This window comes from Spermophilus citellus (assembly GCF_964194105.1).
Source record: "Spermophilus citellus genome assembly, chromosome: 15".
Classification (NCBI taxonomy): Eukaryota; Metazoa; Chordata; class Mammalia; order Rodentia; family Sciuridae; genus Spermophilus; species Spermophilus citellus.
The window spans coordinates 46,808,735-46,821,583 of record NC_138195.1 but is presented as its reverse complement, the minus strand read 5'-3'; the positions used below and the strand labels follow the sequence as shown (position 1 = coordinate 46,821,583).

The 12,849-nt window shown below is 35.8% G+C and overlaps 1 protein-coding gene and 1 pseudogene across 11 annotated transcripts in view; one reads left to right on the top strand and one right to left on the bottom strand.

Moving 5' to 3' along the window:
• Positions 1-12,849, bottom strand: part of FAM149B1 (family with sequence similarity 149 member B1) — a 47,864-nt gene that overhangs the window by 14,741 nt on the left and 20,274 nt on the right. The gene's annotated exons all lie outside the window — the stretch shown is intronic.
• On the top strand, positions 233-3,735 carry LOC308634044 (putative divalent cation/proton antiporter TMEM165; annotated as a pseudogene). Its single transcript has 2 exons — positions 233-257; positions 1,692-3,735. The product of its transcript is annotated as a putative divalent cation/proton antiporter TMEM165 (transcript).

Sequence of the window (12,849 nt, the reverse complement as noted above, 5' to 3'; positions counted from 1 at the left end):
GCAATATACCCTCAAAGACTGCACTTCCCAGCTACCTTGAAGCTAGATGCAGTCAGATACAGCAGAATTATTATGTGGGACTCTGGAAAGGATGCATAAAGGGAACTGGCATGGCTAAAAAAAGTACCCTTTTGCACGTTTCCCTTTCCTCCTTTCTGCTATGTCATGTTTGAAGCTCTATCACCCATCTTGGATCACAAAGAAAACTTCAGGGAAAACACTGTGAGCTAGGATGGCGAAGCAGAAGGACGAAAGGAGTCAGTCCCTGAAAACACCATGCTACCACTATACTATATTTAGAGTACCTTCCTCTAGACTTCTTTTACATGAAGAGAAATAAACTTCTGCTTACTTAAGCCATTTAACAGAGTATAGAGTACAGGATCATAGGAAGTGGTTTATCGTCTGGTGAGGCCAGACTGTGAAATACTTTTGAAACAGCCCACAATTTTTAAAATTTGGCTGAAATCAAAAGCTCAGAATTGGCCAAGTGTGGTGGTACATGCCTATAATATCAGATTCAGGAGGCTGAGGCAGGAGGATCACAAGTTTGAGGCCAGCCTCAGCAACTTAGCAAGATCCTGTCTCAAAATAAAAAACAAGGACTGGAGATGTAACTCAGTGGTAAAGTGCCCCTGGGTTCAATCTCTAGTACCTAAATAAATAAATGCAAGCTTAGAATTGTTTTAGCTCCTGAACTTCTCATACCAAGGATGGAAGCTGAGGGGCTGCCCCATGGCCCAGATGGGCACTGGGGAAACAGATTGTGACATGCTTCTGATTACCACAACATAGCTAAATCTATATATGTTTATTCCCTGCTTTTTGTCCCATTGTGCCCCCTCTACTCTCATAAAACCTACTATGCCCCTGAACACTTGAAGATGGAGATTTGAGATAGAAAATGTCTCTTCTATCTTCCTAGGAGCCAGCTTTGAAAAAATCTGTTATTCTAGCCAACCTGCCTTCTGAGCATTAGTAGAATGTGACCAGAGATAAAGTCTTTCCTTCTTGGTATCACTTTGTGTATCAATTCAGTAATTTATAGCAATGGAGAGTGTCAAAATTCTTGCATTAGAAGATCACTGTGGTGGTGGTGAAGAAGAAAAGGTGGTTAAGAGGCTATTGAAAAGATGGAGCAAGAGCTAGTAAGCTGACAAGAGCCTGGGCCACAGCAGGAGACATGCAGATGGAAGGGTAAGGGCTAAGGGGCATAGTTGGGACAACCAATACACCTAAACCAGCTGGTATTACAATTTATAAACTCCTTTAAATCTGAGACTTAAGGTTAAGTGTTTTGAAATTCTAAAACAGTGGTTCCCAAATTCTGGTCAACAGATTTATGCTAATCTTTGACAAAATTTTTATTTATCTAAACAAAAATGAGTAAAATATGGATAATGACCAGCAAGACTATCCATATAGCCTTTCTTGAAAAGGACTGTCCTTGAGATTATGTACATCATGATTTTTTGCATTATTTCTTTTCTTTTATAAAGTAATGATAATAGGGTCTTTTTACTGTAACATGATAAAATTGAAGGTTGTCAGTTGAGTACCCAACATTCCGTATGTCATTGTACTATTATATTATTCCATAATATATCATTTTTAGTTGGTGTTTACTAATGAAATTTTTTGCTTTGGAAAAAAAAAAAAGGTATAGGTGTGTGGGTGGCTGGCTAGGTGAGATGGCGCCTGGCTACTTCTGCTCCTGCTGGGTCCTTTGCTGTTGTTCGAAGTCAGGGTCTGCTCTGGACCAGACAAAGACCTTAGCCACCAGAACAAGGAACCGCTGTTAGCTGTCCAGCAACTGAAGCCACAGCCTGCTGGTGTGCAGGGGCCAAGAAAGGATGTACTCCAGCAGCCCCAGTTCATACAAATAATGAAGAGTCAGCTACCCAAAATAATTTGGGATTTATTTATGCATTTGTTGCTGCCATATCAGTCATCATTGTGTCTGAATTGGGTGATAAGACATTTTTCATAGCCACCATCATGGCGATGCACTATAACTGATTGACAGTGTTGGCTGGGGCTATGCTTGACCCTGATGACTTGCTTATCAGTTCTCTTTGGCTATGCTACCACCGTCATCCCCAGGGTGTACAGGTATTATGTCTTAACTGCATTATTTGCCATTTTTGGCATTAGAATGCTTTGGAAAGGCTTAAAGATAAGCCCAGATGCAGGTCAAGAGGAACTGGAAGAAGTTCAAGCAGAACTAAAGAAGAAGGATGAAGGATTTCAATGAACCAAACTCTTAAATGGATCAGGAGATGTTGAAACGGGTACAAGCACAACAATACCTCAGAAAACGTTGCATTTTATTTCACCCATTTTTGTTCAAGCTCTTATACTAACATCCTTAGCAGAATGGGGAGATCGCTCTCATCTCACTACAATTGTTCTGGCAGCTAGAGAGGATCCCTAGGGTGTAGTGGTGGGTGGAACAGTGGGACACTGATTATACACTGGACTGGCAGTAATTGGAGGAAGGAATGATAACACAAAAAATCTTTGTCAGAACTGTGATAATAGGAGGTGTTGTGTTTTTGGCATTTGCATTTTCTGCACTATTTATGTGTCCTGATTCTGGTTTTCAACACACTATTTGTTCATCTGTATTTAGTATAAGGTAACTATTGTCTTTCTGTACATAGTATACATAACAACCAAAAGTGATGGAAAATACTGTATTTTGTAGCAATGATTTGTGAGTTTGACCCATTTAATGAAAGTATTATGTCCAAAACAGTTAATCACGGATTCTATTTGTAAAATGGATTTTTAAAAGAAACCTGACTTCTCAGCGTGGACTTTTTTGGCAGCAATAATTATGTCAGTATAGTCCCCATTTCTGTTTTGTATGTACAGAACCATTGTGCAGTGGGGTCTACCACTTGGTTTTCTTTCAATATGACCCATTTATAAGGAATATATTCTCCTTGGTCACTGAGGCATTTCAGATGTTTACCTTTAAAATTTCCTTGTGGAAAGAATGAATTAATTTCTTTTTTGGGGGCTGGGGTTGTGGTTTAGTGGTAGCGTGCTTGCCTAGCATGTGTGAGGCACTGGGTTCAAGTCTCAGCACCACATATAAATGAATAAAATAAAGGTCCACTGACAACTAGAAAAGATTAAAAAAAAATTCTTTAAAAAAAAATATTTCCCTAAGCCAGTAAGCAATAGTTTAATCATGTCTTTTTAAAATTAGATTGTTTTTAAAAAAGAGACAAATAAGGTAATACTTATTATATAAATATAATGATGCAATTAGAATTGTTTGCTAAGTCCATTCTTTCTTTTAATTGGGTAGGACACCCAATACGAAAATAGTCAATATTTGATAATGTGGAATTACCAAATTAAAAGAGAATACTATGAATGTATTAATATTTTTTCTATATTGAATAAATAATGTAACATAGATACAATGTAAATAAAAGTGGTATGACCAGTGGCAGGGGGCGGGGTGGACAAGTATACCTAGCCAATAACAGGCCTTTCTCTTAAAAAAAGAAATTTCAGCCAGATAAGAAGGGAAAATGTTTCCATTTCCAGTAAAGCTGCAACATAAAACAAGTTAATATTATACATCATAAACTTGTCTTGCTAATGTATTCTCTAACAAAGGAATTTCAATCATTGGACTTTGGAGATTTACTGTGCCTGAAAATAACCTTTAACTTCTTAAATATCTATAATTCTTTTGTTTTACAAAAAGATAATAGTGGTCTTACCCAATAATATGTTGCTCTGGTAGTAATATTTAAATTGAGATCTGGGGCTGGGGATGTGGCTCAAGCGGTAGCGCGCTCACCTGGCATGCGTGCGGCCCAGGTTCGATCCTCAGCACCACATACAAACAAAGATGTTGTGTCTGCCGAAAACTAAAAAATAAATATTAAAAAAATTCTCTCTCTCTCTTTAAAAAAAAAAATTGAGATCTGTTTTCTTGGAAGAGGAAAAAAAAATTGGCACTTTATTCTGCCCCCTCCAGCATGGAGGATAAAATGACTTTGCTAGGCTTCTTGATTAAAAAGAGCTTCATTTGAAGCCACTACCTCCATGTATAGGCCTTAGGAGGCAGAGTTTGCAGACTTCATGGAGGAAGCTGTAATGTTCTCTAGAGTGGTCGGATGGGACAAATAGTCAAAACTCTCCTTCCTGTATCTTTTTTTTTTTTTTTTTTTTGGTACTGGTGATTGAACTCGGGGCACTTGACTACTGAGCCACATCCTCAGCTCTATTTTGTATTTTGTTTTTAGAGATGGGCTCACTGAGTTGCTTAGCACCTTGCTTTTGCTGAGGCTGGCTTTGAACTCATGATCCTCCTGTCTCAGCCTCCCAAGCTGATGGAATTACAGGCGTGCGCCACCGGGCCTGGCTCCAGCCTAGTATCTTAAAAGTACAGATGGCTACTCTCAGACCAACCTTATATCCAATCGAACTCTAGAAATGACTGCAATAGAGGAAATTTACATGAAGGTGGATTTATGATGCTAAGAGGAAGTAAACATAATCCTAGATAGGAAATATGATTGTGGATGGCTCTATACGAAAAATTGAAGTAGAATGTCTCCATGACAGTGCTTTACATCTTAAAAAAAAAGAAAAAAATCTGACTTGCAATTTGCCTGAGTAACTCTTGCATTTAGAACCGTTGTAAAAAAAAAAAAATCAAAGAAAACAAAAGCAAAATCTGTAATTTGTAATGAGAAACATGAGGGAGGAGGACTATAACATTAGCAGCTATACCTTACTACTTGAATGACATGTGGTAAAAAACATATAAGATTTATCATGTTTAAGTGTATGGTTCAGTAGTGTTAAGTATATTCACATTGCTGTACTACAGATCTCTATAATTCATTTTGCAAAACTGAAATTCTAACACCTATTAAACTCTCTGTTCTTGCTCCCTAATCCTAATGAACATCTTTCTACTTTGTTTTTAGGATTCTAACTATATTAGTTGTTACTTCATATGAGAGAACTCATACATTATTTTCCCCTTTATAATTGCTTATTTCACTTAGCATAATGTCTTAGACGCAAGTCCAAATTGTAGGATGTGACAGGATTTTCCTTTTTAAGGCTGCATTTATAATATTCCATTATACATATACTGCTTTTTTAATTTATATATGACAGCAGAATGCATTATAATTCTTATTAGACATACAGAGCACATTTTTTCATATCTCTGATTGTATACAAAGTATAATTCACAATTCATGTCTTCATACATGTACTTTGGATAATAATGATCATCACATTCCACCATCATCTCTAACCCCATGCCCCTTCCCACCCCCCCAACACCTCTGCCCTATCTAGAGTTCATCTCTTCCTCCCATGCTCCCTTCTCCCTATCCCACTATGTATCAACCTCCTTATATCAAACAAACCATTTGGCATTTGGTTATTTGGGATTGGCTAACTTCACTTAGCATTATCTTCTCTAACTCCATCCATTTACCTGCAAATGCAATGATTTTATTCTCTTTTATTGCTGAGTAATATTCCATTGTGTATATGTCACATTTTTTTTTATCCACTCATCTACTTAAGGGCCTCTAGGTTGGTTCCACAGTTTAACTATTGTGAATTGTGCTGCTATAAACATTGGTGTGGCCCTGTCCCTGTAGTATGCTGTTTTAAGTCCTTTGGGTATAGACTGAGGAGAGGGATAGCTGGATCAAATGATGGTTCCATTCCCAATTTTCCAAGAAATCTCCATACTGCTTTCCATATTGGCTGCACTGATTTGCAGTCTCACCATCAGTGTATTAGTGGACCTTTCTCCCCACAACCTCGTGAACACTTATTGTCTTCATAATAGCTGCCATTCTGACTGGAGTGAGATGAAATCTTAGAGTGGTTTTCATTTACATTTCTGTAATTGCTAATGATGATGAACATTTTTTCATATATTTGTTAATTGATTGTATATCATCATCTGAAAAGTGTCTATTCAGGTCCATGGCCCATTTATTGATTGGGTTATTTTTTTTTTTTTAGTGTTTTTGAGTTTTTTATACACCCTAGAGATTAGTGCTCTATCTGATATGTGAAGGGTAAAGATTGCTCCCAAGATGTAAGCTCTCTATTCACCTCACAGATTGTTTCTTTTGCTGAGAAGAAAGTTTTTAATTTGAGTCCATCCCATTTATTGATTCTTGATTTTAATTCTTGTGCCAAAGGAGTCTTATTAAGGAAGCTGGGGCCTAATCCCACATGATGGAGATTAGGGCCTACTTTTTCTTCTATTAGATACAGTGTGTCTGGTTTTATTCCTAGGTCCTTAACCCACTCTGAGTTGAGATTTTTGTATGGTGAGAGATAGGGGTTTAATTTCATTTTGTTGTATATGGAATTCTAGTTTTTCCGAGCACCATTTGTTCTTTTCTCCAATGCATGTTTTTGGTATACCTTTGTCTACTATAGGATAATTGAAATTCTGTGGGTTAGTGTCTGTGTCCTCAATTCTGTACCACTGGTCCACCAGTCTGTTTTGATGCCAATACCATGCTATTTTTGTTACTATTGCTCTGTAGTATAGTTTAAGGTCTGGTATAGTGATGCCACCTGGTGTACTCTTCCTGCTAAGGATTGCTTTAGCTATTCTGGGTCTCTTATTTTTCTAGATGAATTTCATGATTGCTTTTTCTATTTCTATGAGGAATGTCATTGGGATTTTGATCAGAATTGCATTAAATCTGTATAGTGCTTTTGAAAGTATGATTATTCTGATAATATTAATTCTGCCTATCCAAGAGCAAGATAGATCTTTCCATCTTCTAAGGTCTTCTTTGATTTCTTTCTTTAGGGTTCTGTAATTTTCATTATATAGATCTTTTACCTTTTTCGTTGAGTCTCAGATGTGTTTGTTTTCTTTTCTTTCCTGTTCTTTTCTTTTTTGAGGCTATTGTAAATGGGGTAGTTTTCCTCGTTTCCATTTCTGAGGATTTGTCACTGACATACAGAAACGACTTTGATTTATGGGTGTTGATTTTATATCCTACTACTTTACTGAATTCATTCACTAGTTCTAGAAGTTTTCTGGTGGAACTTCTAAGGTCTCCTAGGTATAGAATCCTATCATCAGCAAATAGCGACAATTTGAGTTCTTCTTTTCCTATGTGTATCCCTTTAATTTCTTTTGTCTAATAGCTCTGGCCTGTGTTTCAAAAACTATGTTAAATAGAAGTGGAGAAAGAGGGAATGCCTTCAATTTTTCTCCATTTAGAATGATGTTGGCCTGGGGCTTAGCATAGATAGCCTTTAAGATGTTGAGATATGTTCCTGCTATCCCTAGTTTTTCTAGTGTTTTGAACATAAAGAGGTACTGTATTTTGTTGAATGCTTTTTCTGTGTCTATTGAGATGATCATATGATTCTTATCTCTGAGTTTATTGATGTGATGAATTACATTTAGTGATTTCCATATGCTGAACCAACCTTGCATCCCTGGGATGAATCCCACTTGATCGCGGTGCACAATCTTCTTGATATGTTTTAGTATTCAATTTGCCAGAATTTTATTGAGAATTTTTGCATCTATATTCATTAGAGATGTTGGTCTTAAGTTTTCTTTTTTGATGTGTCTTTGCCTGGTTTTGGAATCAGGGTGATATTGGCCTCATAGAATGAGTTTGGAAGTGCTCCCTCTTTTTCTATTTCCTGAAATAAAGTGAAGAGTATTGTTATTAGTTCTTTAAAGGTCTTGAAGAACTCGGTTCTGTATCCATCAGGTCCTGGGGTTTTCTTGGTTGGTAGACTTTTGATGGCCTCTTTTATTTCATCACTTGAAACTGATCTGTTTAAATTGCATATATCATCCTGATTCAATTTGGACAAATTATGACTCTAGAAATTTGTCAATGCCTTTGATATTTCCTATTTTATTGGAGTACAAGTTTTCAAAATAATTTCTAATTTCTTCTGTATTTCTTTAGTATCTGTCGTGATATTTCCTTTTTCATCACATATGTTAGTAATTTGAGTTTTCTCTCTCCTTCTCTTCATTAGCATGGCTAAGGGACTGTCAATTTTATTTATTTTTTTCAAAGAACCAACTTTTTGTTTTGTCAATTTTTTCAATTGTTTCTTTTGTTTCAATTTCATTGATTTCAACTCTGATTTTAATTATTTCCCATCTTCTACTGCTTTTGGTACTAATTTGTTCTTTTTTAAGTCATTTGTTTTTTAAGTCATTTATTTGTTGACATTTTCTTCTTTTAAGGAATGAACTCCATGCAATGAACTTTCCTCTTATAACTGCTTTCATAGTGTTCCAGAGATTTCGATATGTTGTATCTGTGTTCTCACTCACCTCTAAAACTTTCTAAATCTCTTCCTTTATGTCTTCTGCAACCCATTGTTCATTCAGTAGCATATTATTTAGTCTCCTGATGTTGGAGTGGATTTTATTTCTTATTTTATCATTGATTTCTAATTTCATTCCCTTATGATCTGATAGAATGCAGGGTAGTATCTCTACTTTTTTATATTTACTAAGAGTTGCTTTGTGGCATAATATATGGTCTATTTTAGACAAGAATCCATGTGCTGCTGAGAAGAAAGAGTATTCTCGGGCTAGGGTTGTGGCTCAGTGGTAGAGCGCTTGCCTAGCATGTTCGAAGCCCTGGGTTCGATGCTCAGCACCACATAAAAATAAACAAAATAAAACTATTGTGTCCAACTAAAAAAATATATATATTTTTAAAAAGAAAGTGTATTCTCTCATTGAAGGATGAAATATTCTATATATGTTAATTAAGTCTAAGTTATTGATTGTATTGAGTTCTATAGTTTTCTTTTGTTTGCTTTTGCTTTTGTTTGGAAGATCTATCTAGCGATTAAAGATGTGAATTGAAGTCACCCCAGATTACTGTGTTGTGGTCTATTTGACTCTTGAATTGAGAAGAATTTGTGTGATGAACGTAGATGCTCCATTGGTATATATAATTGTTAAGTCTTGTTGGTGTGTGGTTCCCTTGAGTAGTATGTATTGTCCTTCTTTATCCTTTTTTGTTGACTATAGTTTGAAGTCTACTTTATTTGATATGAAACCCCTGCTTGCCTCCTCAGTTCATGTGAGTGGTATGATTTTTCCCAACCTTTCACCTTCAGTTTATGGATGTCTTCTCCTATGAGAGGTGTCTCTTGGAGGCAGCATGTTGTTGCATATTTTTTTTTTATCCAATCTGCTATTCCATGTTTTCTGATTGATGAGTGTAGGCCATTAACATTCAGGGTTATTATTAAGACATAATTTGTATTCCCAGCCATTTTTGTTTATTTTTGGTAGATTTTTCCTTTAGTGTAATACCTCTCTCTGCTGATTTCATCATTGTTTTTCATTTCCTCTTTGTGGAATATTTTGCTGAAGATGTTCTGTAGTGCAGGCTTTCTAGTTGTAAACTGTTCTGTTTACTATGAAAGGTTTTTTTTTTTTTTTCCATCATCAAATCTAAAGCTCAGTTTTGCTGGATGTAAGATTCTTGGTTGGCATCCATTTTCTTTCAGAGCTTGGTGTATGTTGTTCCATGATCTCCTGGCTTTGAGGGTCTTGGCTGAAATATCTGCTGAGATACGAATTGGTCTCCCCCTGTATGTGATCTGATTCCTCTCTCTTGTGGCTTTTAAGATTAGATCCTTATTCTGTATGCAAGGCATTTTCATTATAATGTGCCTTGGTGTAGATCTGTTGTAATTTTGTACTTTTGGTGTCCTGTAAGCCTCTTGCATTTGGTTTTCCAATTCATTCTTCATGCTTGGGAAATTTTCTGATATTATCTCACTGAAGAGATTGTGCATTCCTTTGGTTTGAAACTCTGTGCCTTCCTCTACCCCAATAACACTTAGATTTGGTCTTCTGATGCTGTCCCATAATTCTTAAATGTTCTGTTCATGGTTTTTTACTATCTTCACTGTGAGATCAACTTTATTTTCTAGATTGTATACTTTGTCTTCATTATCCGACGTTCTTTCTTCTAAGTGATCTAGTCTGTTGGGTATGCTTTCTACTGAGTTTTTTAATTTGATTTATTGAATCCTTCATTTGAAGGATTTCTGTTGTTTTTTTTTTCAGTCTCTCTCTCTTGAAGTAATCTTTTGCTACCTGTATTTGCTCTCTTATCTCTTTATTGAAGAGATCAATTTTTTGCCTGTATTTGCTCATTTAGGTAATTCTTTAATTCACAGATCATTTTAATTATGAACCTTCTGAACTCCTTTCTGACATTTCATCAACTTTGCAGTCCATGGGTTCTGTTATTATAGTATCCTGTTTGTTTGGGGCACTTTCCTCCCTTGTGTTTTCATGATGTCTATGTGTCTTCCTTTCTTGTAGTGTGGACCTGAGATATTACAGTTTCTTCCCTATATTCTTGTAATACCCATGTAGATTGTCTGTACCTCACCTTATGTTGGGCTTCCAGACCCTGCTGGTGTCCTTCAGTGTATGCTACTTCATCTAAGGTTGGTGGCGGCAATATTAGAAGTAACTGTGTGGGGAAGGATATGGCAATGACTGCCATGTCCAAGATGAAAGTGGGTTAGGCTTAGGCTCCCAGGTGTGTGTGTGTGTGTGGGGGGGGGCGTGAACTCAGACCTATTCTGAACCTGGGTCCTGTGTAAGTCAGTGTGGACAGATCTGGGCTGGGCCTGATTCCAGCGGTAATTTGTTGGACTGAAGGGGCGGACCTGTGCCAGAAGCTAGGCTCTGGCAGGTGTCTGCCCTGCTGGTGGAGGGGTGGACCAGTTCCTGCTGTGAGCCTGGATCCCGTGTGAGCTGGTGTGGGCAGTCTCTGCTTTTTTCTTTTCTTAATCTATTCTTCTGTCAATAGATATTTGGGTTGTTTCCATCCCTTGGCTACTCTAAATGATACTGGAATGAATATGAATGTGCAAATATATATTTGGGATCTTGTTTTGTATTCTTTTGGATATATATCCAGAAGAAGGATTCCTAGATTTATATGGTAATTCTATTTTAAATTTTTTGAGAAATCTCCATACTGTTTTCCATAATGGCTACACCATTTTACATTCTTATAAACAGTGAACCAAGGTTCCAATTTCTCTGTATCCTTGTCAACACTTATTTTCTATTCCTTTGATGGTGGTCATCCTGATGGACATGAGGTGTGATACTACAAAGTTTTGATTTGCATTTCACATGCATGGTAATCATTTGAATATCTTTGGAGAATTGTCCAAGAATCAAATCTTGTTCATTTTTCAATTGGGTTACCATTTTGTGTGTGTGTGTGTGTGTTTGTGTTATAGAAGTTTCTTATATTTTCTGGATATTAATCTTTTATGATATAAATTTGCAAATATTTTCTCCCATTCCATGTGTTGCTTTTTCATTCTTTGATGCAGAGAAGTATTTATATGTCATAGAGTCCCATTTGTCTATTTTTGCTTTGGTCTGTTCTTTTGATTTTACATCCAAGAAATCACTGTCAAATCTCATGTCTTGAAGCTTTCCCTCTATGTTTTATTACAGGAGTTTTATAGTTCTTATAATTTTTATCAGAAGTTTTATAATTTCTTATAATTAGGTCTTTAATTGTTTTGGGTTAATATTTTGTATTTATATAAGGTAAGGGAGGGAAGGGTCCAACTTCATTCTTTTGAATGTGGACATCTAGTTTCCCCAACACCATTTGTTGAAGAAAACTGTCCTTTCCTCATTGGTCTTGGCACTCTTGTTGAAAATAATTTAATCATGTATTCAGTGTTTATTTCAGAGGTTTTTATTAATAATTTTAAGGGTTATAATTCTGCCTACAGTCATATACTTTAGATAATTTTTCTTTAAACTAAGAATAGACAAGCCCTTTAAGCTAACTAGAAGCAGCAGAATGCATAGATTTTTTTCAAGTAGAAATACCTTCAAGTTCATTTTCTTTAGGGTCCTTTTTTAGCCTGTTTTCCCTATATATTGCCACCATATTCCAAAGTTTTAGCTTCCTCAAATTTTATTTTGACTAGACACTAATATTTATTTTGATTGGTAAGTCTGTTTTGCAACCATAATTTTAATTTATATTGCATCTTCATGTATTTTATAGTTATATAAATATAGCCTACTTTTGATTTAGTAAAAAAAGAGAAAAAAGAAAACTGAATGCTAACCATGCTCTAGGTACTGTGCTAGGTGTTAAGAAATATAGAAAACTCGATTTTATATTATTGTGTTGCTTATGGTACCACTTTTCTCTAGCCCAAGAATGCCTTAATAGAAACTGAACCAAATATCTATTTTAGTGTGTTTGAAATATGAAAGAAAACCAATGTTTGGAGACTTACTAAATGAGAGCGAGAAAATGACAGAAGATAAAAGTAGAGAAGTAGGCAGGGATCAGCTTATGATATCATTTTAGATTTTCTCTTAAATTCAATGGTAAGCTATTTAAAGTTTTAAATAGAAAAAAATCTACACTGAATTTTAAAAATCTGACATAGAGTTGCAAAATAAATATAATATGAAATGTTATTTTTGTAAAAATTCCTAGTGGTTGATAACCTCTTTGGCAATCTGATTTGTTAAACTGAAAAACTAAAAGCAAATTCATAACACATTTTTCCTACAATTCTCACAACGAAAAGTGGCAAAATAGCAGTAGTATCACCAGCTTATACATCCTCACCATCCAAATTTTGTTCTTTAATTCTAATAGCATCTTGAAGGAATCAGGGCTCCTTGAAGTTCAGCTGATGCCATGTCTTAAAGGAGAAAAAAATTAAGGATGGGCCTGGAACATATTACTATAATCAGAAAGCAAGTCAAAACAAAAACAAGGTACTAGCTTGAAGTGGTCAAGGTGT